The sequence below is a fragment of the Bombina bombina genome, chromosome 11, assembly GCF_027579735.1.
Source record: "Bombina bombina isolate aBomBom1 chromosome 11, aBomBom1.pri, whole genome shotgun sequence".
NCBI classification, from domain to species: Eukaryota; Metazoa; Chordata; class Amphibia; order Anura; family Bombinatoridae; genus Bombina; species Bombina bombina.
The window spans coordinates 101,323,344-101,336,170 of record NC_069509.1 but is presented as its reverse complement, the minus strand read 5'-3'; the positions used below and the strand labels follow the sequence as shown (position 1 = coordinate 101,336,170).

The following is a 12,827-nucleotide window of genomic DNA, read 5'->3' as shown; positions in this document are numbered from 1 at the left end:
AATATCAAATGCAGCATCACAAATAAAAGAATTGGCACTAAAGCAAACCCGATAGATTTGCACTAGCAGAGTCTTCAGAATACTGCTCTGAAAGACTAGACAATTAGCAAGTAAAACCAGCAGCTACATCAGCAAAAGAAATAGCTAGCCTGAGAATATAACCTGCATGTAAAAAGGCCCTTCAAAGAAAGGCTTTTTAAAGAAAGTACTGCCCCATTAGCCCTGGGAACTGTAAGCAGCAGGTAAAGGATATAATTTTTAAACTTTGCAAAAGATAATTATGTGGCTTAGAACATTCCCTAGAACCCATGTCAGAGAGCATCAGATACAGGAAAACCTCAGGGAGATTAACAACAGTCTTAAAAATGGAATTTAAACGATTACAAGGCTTATCAGAAACTTTAGGATCTTTAACCCCTAAAGTAATTAAGACCTCCTTTAAAAGAGAATGAAAGAGAATGAATTTGTTCAACTTTAAACAAAAGAGAGGAAATATCAGGTTCAACATCAGATGATGATTCCTCATCCCCATAAGAAACTTAACCATCTGAAAACAAAACTCTCTTGTCTCAGGGTACATAGCACTTGTAGAAAGTAAAAAATGAACTGACCTTTTACGCTTGTTTGAAGGTGGGAGGACAGTCAGCGGCAGCATTGATAAAAAAAAAAAAATTACGGTAGGAGACAGTACATCAGCATTATCAAGTAATGAACAAACAGTAGGTGCATTAGTACCCAAAGAAACCGCATAAGATTGATCTGATTGCATTCACAAATCTAAAGATGAGCTACATAAAAGAGCTGGAGAAAGCACTTCAGCTTTCTTAAAATAAGCACACATAATAATGGTAGAAAGGCGATTAGGAGACTTGGTTTCCTTGAGTAGGAACAATGTGCTAAGACGAACAGCAAAACAAAGCAGGAGACATTAACATTAAATTATATTCGAGGGCAGATAATGCTCCTTAGTGCCAGCGAAAAACACTGACAACTAAAAAAAAAAAATGTTATGCTTATCTGATAAATTACTTTCTTTACGGACATGGAGAGTCCACAACGTCATTCCAATTATTAGTGGGATATTCACTCCTGGCCAGCAAGAGGAGGTAAAGTGCACCCCAGCAAAGCTGTTAAGTGCCCCAGTCATTCAGCCGAAGGGAAATGGATAAAGATAAAGAAATGGGTGGGGTGGTGGACTCTCCATGAATCTAGAAAAAAAGGTTTTTTTTTGTCTGGGATGGCGCTCACAAGGGGAGCTCAGAGAAGAAATATAAATATAAAAATTTGGATGAAAGACTATTAGCAATAAATTTAATCAATATATAACATTTGATATAAACATATCAAATATATTATAAATATATAGAGCAGTCTCTAAGATTAGTGCAATCAAATAAATAGACAGAATAAATCTAGTAACATTAAAATAGTATTTAATATTCAAGTTCAACGAAACACTTGGTTAAAAATAATGATGCCGGCATCTAAAAACAAACAAACATACGAGTGCGACAAATAATTGCACTGAAAAGTTAGATGTGTAACTTTAGCTAAAATAAATAATATCATAAATATGATGCATATGCGATAATGGAAACCTGAGTCCTCCTGGTTTGGATGATTATAACGATAATGTCCGGAAAAGAAATCTGTACAAACTTTGTTGCAAAAGTGAGCTCCGGAATGTATATTGTATCCTCTTATTTCCTTCAGTGTATAAACTGTTCAGCGTTCTCTGTGTGCGGTGGAGGAAGCAGTGCTCCCCGTGTGAACAAAAGAGATCCGGATTGGAGTTCAAAGGTATTCCGGTGTAAGCACCCGAGTGTTCCCAGGGTCACAATTGTAGACCGGTGTTTTAGCCGGGATGTTACTAAACAGATGGATCAGTAAGAGTAGGTGCTGGGACAGGAATTACACATATGGAGTCAGCTCAAACAAAGTTTATATAGCTGCTCGATGTACCTGTCCTATCTACATATGTATCCAGTCTGAAAACCGCAAATTAAATAAGTTCGGTGCACAAGAGCAATAGGCAAATCTACGCGTTTCAGCCGCCAGGGGCCTTTATCAAGATGCCTATTCGCTCCAAATTACATTTTTAAATAGCCCACGCTGTATCTCCATTGGACCAGGTTCAACCTATCAGATTTTTCAAAAGGGTAGGTGTGATATCCAATACCAACTGTTCAAAATCCGTGTTTGTATATTAGTAATAAATGCAAACCATATAGAAAAAATAATACAATTGAAATGTCAGTGCTTATATCGCTTCTCTGAAAAAACATAATTTATGTAAGAACTTACCTGAGTCCATGAGCTAGTGACGTATGGGATATACATTCCTACCAGGAGGGGCAAAGTTTCCCAAACCTCAAAATGCCTATAAATACACCCCTCACCACACCCACAATTCAGTTTAACGAATAGCCAAGAAGTGGGGTGATAAGAAAGGAGCAAAAGCATCAAAAATAAGGAATTGGAATAATTGTGCTTTATACAAAAAAATCATAACCACCACAAAAAAGGGTGGGCCTCATGGACTCTTGCTAATATGAAAGAAATGAATTTATCAGGTAAGTTCTTACATAAATTATGTTTTCTTTCATGTAATTAGCAAGAGTCCATGAGCTAGTGACGTATGGGATAGAAGATACCCAAGATGTGGAACTTCCACGCAAGAGTCACTAGAGAGGGAGGGATAAAATAAAGACAGCCAATTCCGCTGAGAAAATAATTCACAACCCAAATCAAAAAGTTTTAATCTTATAATGAAAAAAACTGAAATTATAAGCAGAAGAATCAAACTGAAACAGCTGCCTGAAGTACTTTTCTACCAAAAACTGCTTCAGAAGAAGAAAAAACATCAAAATGGTAGAATTTAGTAAAAGTATGCAAAGACGACCAAGTTGCTGCTTTGCAAATTTGATCAACAGAAGCTTCATTCCTAAAAGCCCAGGAAGTAGAAACTGACCTAGTAGAATGAGCCGTAATCCTTTGAGGCGGGAACTTTCCCGACTCTACATAAGCATGATGAATCAAAGACTTTAACCAAGATGCCAAAGAAATGGCAGAAGCCTTCTGACCTTTCCTGGAACCAGAAAAGATAACAAATAGACTAGAAGTCTTTCTGAAACCTTTAGTAGCTTCAACATAATATTTCAACGCTCTTACTACATCCAAAGAATGTAAAGATCTCTCCAGAGAATTCTTAGGATTAGGACACAATGAAGGAACAACAATTTCTCTACTAATGTTGTTAGAATTCACACCCTTAGGTAAAAATTTAAATGAAGTCCGCAACACCGCCTTATCCTGATGAAAAATCAGAAAAGGAGATTCACAAGCAAGAGCAGATAACTCAGAAACTCTTCTAGCAGAAGAGATAGCCAAAAGGAACAACACTTTCCAAGAAAGTAATTTAATATCCAGAGAATGCATAGGTTCAAACGGAGGAGCCTGTAAAGCCCTCAGAACCAAATTAAGACTCCAAGGAGGAGAGATGGACTTAATGACAGGCTTGATACGAACCAAAGCCTGAACAAAACAATGAATATCAGGATGATTAGCAATCTTTCTGTGAAAAAGAACAGAAAGAGCAGAGATTTGACGTTTCAAAGAGCTTGCAGACAAACCCTTATCCAAACCATCCTGAAGAAACTGTAAAATTCTAGGAATTCTAAAAGAATGCCAAGAGAATTTATGAGAAGAACACCAAGAAATGTAAGTCTTATAGACTCGGTAATAAATCTTCCTAGACACAGATTTACGAGCCTGTATCATAGTATTAAATCACTGAGTCAGAGAAACCTTAATGACTAAGAATCAAGCGTTCAATCTCCATACCTTCAAATTTAATGATTTGAGATCCTGATGGAAAAATGGGCCTTGAGATAGAAGGCCTGGCCTTAACGGAAGTGTCCAAGGTTGGCAACTTGCCATCCGAACGAGATTCGCATACCAAAACCTGTGAGGCCATGCTGGAGCCACCAGCAATACAAACGAATGTTCCATTAGAATTTTAGAAATCACTTTTGGAAGAAGAACTAGAGGCGGAAAGATATAAGCAGGTTGATAATTCCAAGGAAGTGACAACGCGTCCACTGCTTCCACCTGAGGATCCCTGGATCTGGACAGATACCTGGGAAGTTTCTTGTTTAGATGAGAGGCCATTAGATCTATTTCTGGAAGTCCCCAGATTTGAACAATCTGAAGAAATACCTCTGGGTGAAGAGACCATTCGCCCGGATGTAACGTCTGGCGACTGAGATAATCCGCTTCCCAATTGTCTACACCTGGGATGTGAACCGCAGAGATTAGACAGGAGCTGGATTCCGCCCATACAAGTATCCAAGATACTTCTTTCATAGCCTGAGGACTGTGAGTCCCACCTTGATGATTGACATACGCCACGGTTGTGACATTGTCTGTCTGAAAACAAATAAACGATTCTCTCTTCAGAAGAGGCCAGAACTGAAGAACTCTGAAAATCGCACAGAGTTCCAAAATGTTGATTGGTAATTTCGCCTCCTGAAATTCCCAAACCCCCTGCGCTGTCAGAGATCCCCATACAGCTCCCCAACCTGAAAGACTTGCATCTGTTGAGATCACAATCCAGGTTGGACGAACAAAAAAGGCCCCTTGAATTAGACGATGGTGATTCAACCACCAAGTCAGAGAAGATCGAACATTGGGATTTAAGGATATTAATTGTGATATCTTTGTATAATCCCTGCACCATTGGTTCAGCATACAAAGCTGGAGAGGTCTCATGTGAAAGCGAGCAAAGGGGATCGCGTCCGATGCAGCAGTCATGAGACCTAGAATTTCCATGCACAAAGCTACCGAAGGGAATGATTGAGACTGAAGGTTTCGACAAGCTGAAACCAACTTCAGACGTCTCTTTTCTGTTAGAGACAAAGTCATAGACACTGAATCTATTTGAAAACCCAAAAAGGTTACCTTTGTCTGAGGAATCAAGGAACTCTGGTAAATTGATCCTCCAACCATGTCTTTGAAGAAACAACACAAGTTGATTCGTATGAGATTCTGCAGAATGTAAAGACTGAGCAAGTACCAAGATATCGTCCAAATAAGGAAATACCGCAATACCCTGTTCTCTGATTACAGAGAGAAGGGCACCGAGAACCTTTGAAAAGATCCTTGGAGCTGTTGCTAGGCCAAACGGAAAGGCAACAAACTGGTAATGCTGGTCTAGAAAAGAGAATCTCAGGAACTGATAGTGATCTGGATGAATTGGAATATGAAGATATGCATCCTGTAAGTCTATTGTAGACATATAATGCCCTTGCTGAACAAAAGGCAGAATAGTCCTTATAGTCACCATTTTGAATGTTGGTATCCTTACATAACGATTCAATATTTTTAGATCCAGAACTGGTCGGAAGGAATTCTCCTTCTTTGGTACAATGAATAGATTTGAGTAAAACCCCAGACCCTGTTCCAGAACTGGAACTGGCACAATTACCCCAGCCAACTCTAGGTCTGAAACACATTTCAGAAACGCCTGAGCCTTCACTGGATTTACTGGAATGCGTGAGAGAAAAAATCTTCTCACAGGCGGCCTTACCTTGAAACCTATTCTGTACCCTTGTGAAACAATGTTCTGAATCCAAAGACTGTGAATCGAATTGATCCAAATATCTTTGAAAAATCGTAACCTGCCCCCTACCAGCTGTGCTGGAATGAGGGCCACACCTTCATGCAGATTTGGGAGCTGGTTTTGACTTTCTAAAAGGCTTGGATTTATTCCAGACTGGAGAAGGTTTCCAAACGGAAACCGTTCCTTTAGGGGAAGGGTCAGGCTTCTGTTACTTATTCTGACGAAAGGAACGAAAACGATTAGCAGCCCTATATTTACCTTTAGATTTTTTGTCCTGAGGCAAAAAGGTTCCATTCCCCCAGTAACAGCTGAAATAATAGAATCCAACTGTGAACCAAATAATTTATTACCTTGGAAAGAAAGAGAAAGCAAAGTTGACTTAGAAGTCATATCTGCATTCCAAGATTTAAGCCATAAAGCTCTTCTAGCTAAAATAGCTAAAGACATATACCTGACATCAATTCTAATGATATCGAAAATGGCATCACAAAAAAAGTTATTAGCATGTTGAAGAAGTTTAACAATGCTATAAGCATTATGGTCTGACACTTGTTGCGCTAAAACCTCCAACCAGAAAGTGGAAGCTGCAGCAACATCAGCCAAAGAAATAGCAGGTCTAAGAAGATTACCTGAACATAAATAAGCTCTCCTTAGAAAGGATTCAAGCTTCCTATCTAAAGGATCTTTAAAGGAAGTACTATCCGCCGTAGGAATAGTAGTACGTTTAGCAAGAGTAGAGATAGCCCCATCAACTTTAGGGACTTTGTCCCAAAATTCTAATCTATCAGTTGGCACAAGGTACAATTTCTTAAACCTTGGAGAAGGAGTAAATGAAGTACCCAGACTATTCCATTCCCTAGAAATTACTTCTGAAATAGCATCAGGAACTGGAAAAACTTCTGGAATAACTACATGAGGTTTAAAAACCAAATTTAAATGCTTAGTAGATTTAGTATCAAGAGGACTAGACTCCTCCATATCTAATGCAATCAACACTTCTTTAAGTAAAGAACGAATAAACTCCATCTTAAATAAATATGAAGATTTATCAGTGTCAATATCTGAGGCAGAATCTTCTGAACCAGATAGATCCTCATCAGAAACAGATAAGTCAGAATGATGGCGGTCACTTAAAAATTCATCTGAAATATGAGAAGTTTTAAAAGACCTTTTACGTTTACTGGAAGGAGAAATAACACAGAGCCTTCCTAATAGAATTAGAAACAAATTCTTTTACATTAACAGGGACATCCTGAACATTAGATGTTGAAGGAAAAACTACTAATGGAGACACTATCTGCGTTAGAAAGTTTATCATGACAACTAACACAAACTACAGCCAGAGGAACAGTTACCAAAAGTTTACAACAAATGCACTTAACTTTGGTAGAACCAGCATCAGGCAGAGTCTTTCCAGAAGTAGATTCTGATCCAGGGTCAGGTTGTGACATCTTGCAATATGTAATAGAAAAAACAACATATAAAGCAAAATTATCAAATTCATTAAATGACAGTTTCAGGAATGGGAAAAAATGCCAAATAAACAAGCCTCTAGCAACCAGAAGCAATGAAAAAGTGAGACTTAAATAATGTGAAAAAAGGTGGAGACAAGAATGACGCCCACATTTTTGGCGCCAAGTATGACGCCCACATTATTGGCGCCAAGTACAACGCCCATATTTTTTGGCACCAAGTATGACGCCACATCCTCTGACGCCGAAAAACGACGCCCACATTTTTTGGCGCAAAAAAAATCTGTAACACATATACGTCAAAAATGACGCAACCACAAACAAACTTCCGGCGTCAACTTTGGTGCCGGAAATGACAATTTTGCACCAAAAAAGTTTGCGCCAAGAATGACGCAATAAATTGAAGCATTTTCTGCCCCCGCGAGCCTAACAGCCCGCAGGGAAAAAAGTCAATTGAAATTTTTTAAGGCAAGAAAAAAATATTTATTCATATGCATTATCCCAAATAATGAAACTGACAGTCTGAATGAAGGAATACTGATTATCCTGAATCATGGCAAATATAAATTTAAACACATATAATTAGAAATTTACATATAAAGTGCCCAACCATAGCTTAGAGTGTCATAAATAAAATAAGACTTACTTACCCTAAGACACTCATCTACATATAGTAGATAGCCAAACCAGTACTGAAACGAGAATCAGTAGAGGTAATGGTATATAAGAGTATATCGTCGATCTGAAAAGGGAGATAGGAGAAGAAATCTCTACGACCCATAACAGAGAACCTATAAAATAGATCCCCTAGAGGAAGACCATTGTATTCAAATAGGCAATACTCTCTTCACATCCCTCTGACATTCACTGCACTCTGAGAGGAAAACCGGGTTTCAGCCTGCTGCGAAGCGCATATCAATGTAGAATCTAGCACAAACTTACTTTACCACCTCCATGGGAGGCAAAGTTTGTAAAACTGAATTGTGGGTGTGGTGAGGGGTGTATTTATAGGTATTTTGAGGTTTGGGAAACTTTGCCCCTCCTGGTAGGAATGTATATCCCATACGTCACTAGCTCATGGACTCTTGCTAATTACATTAAAGAAAACAGGAATAATATATAATCATTTAATATAACATTTTACTGCTTGTGTATGTTTCGAAGCTAAGTGACTAAAGCAATCAATGTATCAATAACTATTGATTTCATTAAAAATAGAGACCGCTCATACGGATTCAATTCATTGCTACATAGCATTTAAAAACAAAATTTATGCTTACCTGATAAATTTATTTCTCTTGTGGTGTATCCAGTCCATGGATCATCCATTACTTGTGGGATATTCTCCTTCCCAACAGGAAGCTGCAAGAGGATCACCCACAGCAGAGCTGTCTATATAGCTCCTCCCCTAACTGCCACCTACCAGTCATTTGACCGAAGACAAGCAAGAGAAAGGAGAAACTATAGGGTACAGTGGTGACTGTAGTTTAAAAATAAAAAACACCTGCCTTAAAATGACAGGGCGGGCTGTGGACTGGATACACCACAAGAGAAATAAATTTATCAGGTAAGCATAAATTTTGTTTTCTCTTGTAAGGTGTATCCAGTCCACGGATCATCCATTACTTGTGGGATACCAATACCAAAGCTATAGGACACGGATGAAGGGAGGGACAAGGAAGACGCTTAAACAGAAGGCACCACTGCCTGTAAGACCTTTCTCCCAAAAATAGCCTCCAAAGAAGCAAAAGTATCAAATTTATAGAATTTAGAAAAAGTATGAAGCGAAGACCAAGTCGCCGCCTTACAAATCTGTTCAACAGAAGCCTCATTCTTAAAAGCCCATGTGGAAGCTACCGCTCTAGTAGAATGAGCTGTAATTCTTTCAGGAGGCTGCTGGCAGTCTCATAAGCTAAGCGGATTATACTTCTTAGCCAAAAAGATAGAGAAGTTGCCGAAGCCTTTTAGCCTCTCCTCTGTCCAGAGTAGACAACAAACAATGCAGATGTTTGACGAAAATCTTTAGCAGCTTGTAAATAAAACTTTAAAGCGCGAACCACGTCAAGATTGTGTAATAGACTTTCCTTCTTTGAAGGATTAAGACACAGTGACGGAACAACAATCTCCTGATTGACATTTTTATTAGATACCACCTTAGGCAGAAAACCAGGTTTGGTACGTAACACTACCTTATCTGCATGGAAAATGAGATAAGGAGAAATCACATTGTAAAGCAGATAACTCCGAAACTCTTCGAGCCGAGGAGATAGCTACTAAAAACAGAACTTTCCAAGATAAGAGCTTAATATCTATGGAATGCAAAGGTTCAAACGGAACCCCTTGAAGAACTTTAAGAACTAAATTTAAACTCCATGGCGGAGCAACATGTTTAAAAACAGGCTTGATTCTAACCCGAGCCTGACAAAACGCCTGAACATCTGCAACCTCAGCCAGACGTTTGTGCAAAAGAATAGACAGAGCAGAAATCTGTCCCTTTAAGGAACTAGCTGATAAACCCTTCTCCAATCCTTCTTGGAGAAAAGATAATATCCTAGGAATCCTGACTTTACTCCATGAGCAACCCTTGGATTCACACCAATGAAGATATTTACACCATATCTTATGATAGATTTTCCTGGTGACAGGCTTTCGCGCCTGTATTAAGATATCAATGACCGACTCTGAGAAACCACGCTTTGATAAAATCAAGCGTTCAATCTCCAAGCAGAAAAACATAATTTATGCTTACCTGATAAATTCCTTTCTTCTGTAGTGTGATCAGTCCACGGGTCATCATTACTTGTGGGATATTAACTGCTCCCCTACAGGAAGTGCAAGAGGATTCACCCAGCAGAGTTGCTATATAGCTCCTCCCCTCTACGTCACCTCCAGTCATTCGACCAAGGACCAACGAGAAAGGAGAAGCCAAGGGTGTAGTGGTGACTGGAGTATAATTTAAAAAATATTTACCTGCCTAAAAAAACAGGGCGGGCCGTGGACTGATCACACTACAGAAGAAAGGAATTTATCAGGTAAGCATAAATTATGTTTTCTTCTGTTAAGTGTGATCAGTCCACGGGTCATCATTACTTGTGGGATACCAATACCAAAGCAAAAGTACACGGATGACGGGAGGGATAGGCAGGCTCTTTATACGGAAGGAACCACTGCCTGAAGAACCTTTCTCCCAAAAATAGCCTCCGAGGAAGCAAAAGTGTCAAATTTGTAAAATTTGGAAAAAGTATGAAGCGAAGACCAAGTTGCAGCCTTGCAAATCTGTTCAACAGAGGCCTCATTCTTAAAGGCCCAAGTGGAAGCCACAGCTCTAGTGGAATGAGCTGTAATTCTTTCAGGAGGCTGCTGTCCAGCAGTCTCATAAGCTAAACGAATTATGCTACGAAGCCAAAAAGAGAGAGAGGTAGCAGAAGCTTTTTGACCTCTCCTCTGACCAGAGTAAACGACAAACAGGGAAGACGTTTGTCGAAAATCTTTAGTTGCCTGTAAATAAAATTTAAGGGCACAAACTACATCCAGATTGTGCAAAAGACGTTCCTTCCTCGAAGAAGGATTTGGGCACAAGGATGGAACAACAATCTCCTGATTGATATTCCTGTTAGTGACTACCTTAGGTAAGAACCCAGGCTTAGTACGCAGAACTACCTTATCCGAGTGAAAAATCAAATAAGGAGAATCACAATGTAAGGCTGATAACTCAGAGACTCTTCGAGCCGAGGAAATAGCCATTAAAAATAGAACTTTCCAAGATAACAACTTTATATCAATGGAATGAAGGAGTTCAAACGGAACACCCTGTAAAATGTTAAGAACAAGGTTTAAACTCCATGGTGGAGCCACAGCTTTAAACACAGGTTTAATCCTGGCCAAAGCCTGACAAAAAGCCTGAACGTCTGGAACTTCTGACAGACGCTTGTGTAACAGAATGGACAGAGCTGAGATCTGTCCCTTTAAGGAACTAGCGGATAACCCCTTTTCTAAACCTTCTTGTAGAAAAGACAATATCCTAGGAATCCTAACCTTACTCCAAGAGTAACCTTTGGATTCGCACCAATATAGGTATTTACGCCATATTTTATGGTAAATCTTTCTGGTAACAGGCTTCCTAGCCTGTATTAAGGTATCAATAACTGACTCAGAAAAACCACGCTTTGATAAGATCAAGCGTTCAATTTCCAAGCAGTCAGCTTCAGAGAAGTTAGATTTTGATGTTTGAAAGGACCCTGAATCAGAAGGTCCTGTTTCAGAGGTAACGACCAAGGTGGACAGAATGACATGTCCACCAGATCTGTATACCAAGTCCTGCGTGGCCATGCAGGCGCTATTAGAATCACTGATGCTTTCTCCTGTTTGATTCTGGCAATCAATCGAGGAAGCATCGGGAAAGGTGGAAACACATGAGCCATCCTGAAGGTCCATGGTGCTGTCAAGGCATCTATCAGGACCGCTCCCGGATCCCTGGATCTGGACCCGTAGCGCGGAAGCTTGGCGTTCTGTCGAGACGCCATGAGATCTATCTCTGGTTTGCCCCAACGTCGAAGTATTTGGGCAAAGACCTCTGGATGAAGTTCCCACTCCCCCGGATGAAAAGTCTGACGACTTAAGAAATCCGCCTCCCAGTTCTCCACTCCCGGGATGTGGATTGCAGACAGGTGGCAAGAGTGAGACTCTGCCCAGCGAATTATCTTCGATACTTCCATCATTGCTAGGGAGCTTCTTGTCCCTCCCTGATGGTTGATATAAGCTACAGTCGTGATGTTGTCCGACTGGAACCTGATGAACCCCCGAGTTGCTAACTGGGGCCAAGCCAGAAGAGCATTGAGGACTGCTCTCAATTCCAGAATGTTTATTGGAAGAAGACTCTCCTCCTGATTCCATAGTCCCTGAGCCTTCAGAGAATTCCAGACAGCGCCCCAACCTAGTAGGCTGGCGTCTGTTGTTACAATTGACCAGTCTGGCCTGCTGAATGGCATTCCCCTGGACAGATGTGGCCGATAAAGCCACCATAGAAGAGAATTTCTGGTCTCTTGAATGGAATGAAGGACACGGCATGCACTTTGAAGTTTTGTTAACCTGTCCTCTGTCATGGTAAATCTTCATTTCTACAGAATCTATCAGAGTCCCCAGGAAGGGAACTCTTGTGAGTGGAAAGAGAGAACTTTTCTCTTCGTTCACTTTCCATCCATGCGACCTTAGAAATGCCAGTACTATCTCTGTATGAGATTTGGCAGTTTGAAAGCTTGAAGCTTGTATCAGTATGTCGTCTAAGTACGGAGCTACTGAAATTCCTCGCGGTCTTAGTACCGCCAGAAGAGTGCCCAGAACCTTTGTGAAGATTCTTGGAGCCGTAGCCAGTCCGAATGGAAGAGCTACAAACTGGTAATGCCTGTCTAAAAAGGCAAACCTTAGATACCGGTAATGACTTCTGTGAATCGGTATGTGAAGGTAAGCATCCTTTAAATCCACTGTGGTCAAGTACTGACCCTCTTGGATCATGGGCAAAATTGTTCGAATAGTTTCCATCTTGAACGATGGAACTCTTAGGAATTTGTTTAGGATCTTTAAATCCAAGATTGGCCTGAAGGTTCCCTCTTTTTTGGGAACTACAAACAGATTTGAGTAAAACCCTTGTCCTTGTTCCAACCGCGGAACTGGATGGATCACTCCCATTAATAAAAGATCTTGTACGCAGCGTAGAAACGCTTCCTTCTTTGTTAGGT

At 40.1% G+C, this 12,827-nt stretch overlaps 1 protein-coding gene across 1 annotated transcript in view; it reads right to left on the bottom strand.

Moving 5' to 3' along the window:
- Nucleotides 1-12,827, bottom strand: part of MRPS34 (mitochondrial ribosomal protein S34) — a 245,507-nt gene that overhangs the window by 10,010 nt on the left and 222,670 nt on the right. The window lies entirely within an intron of this gene.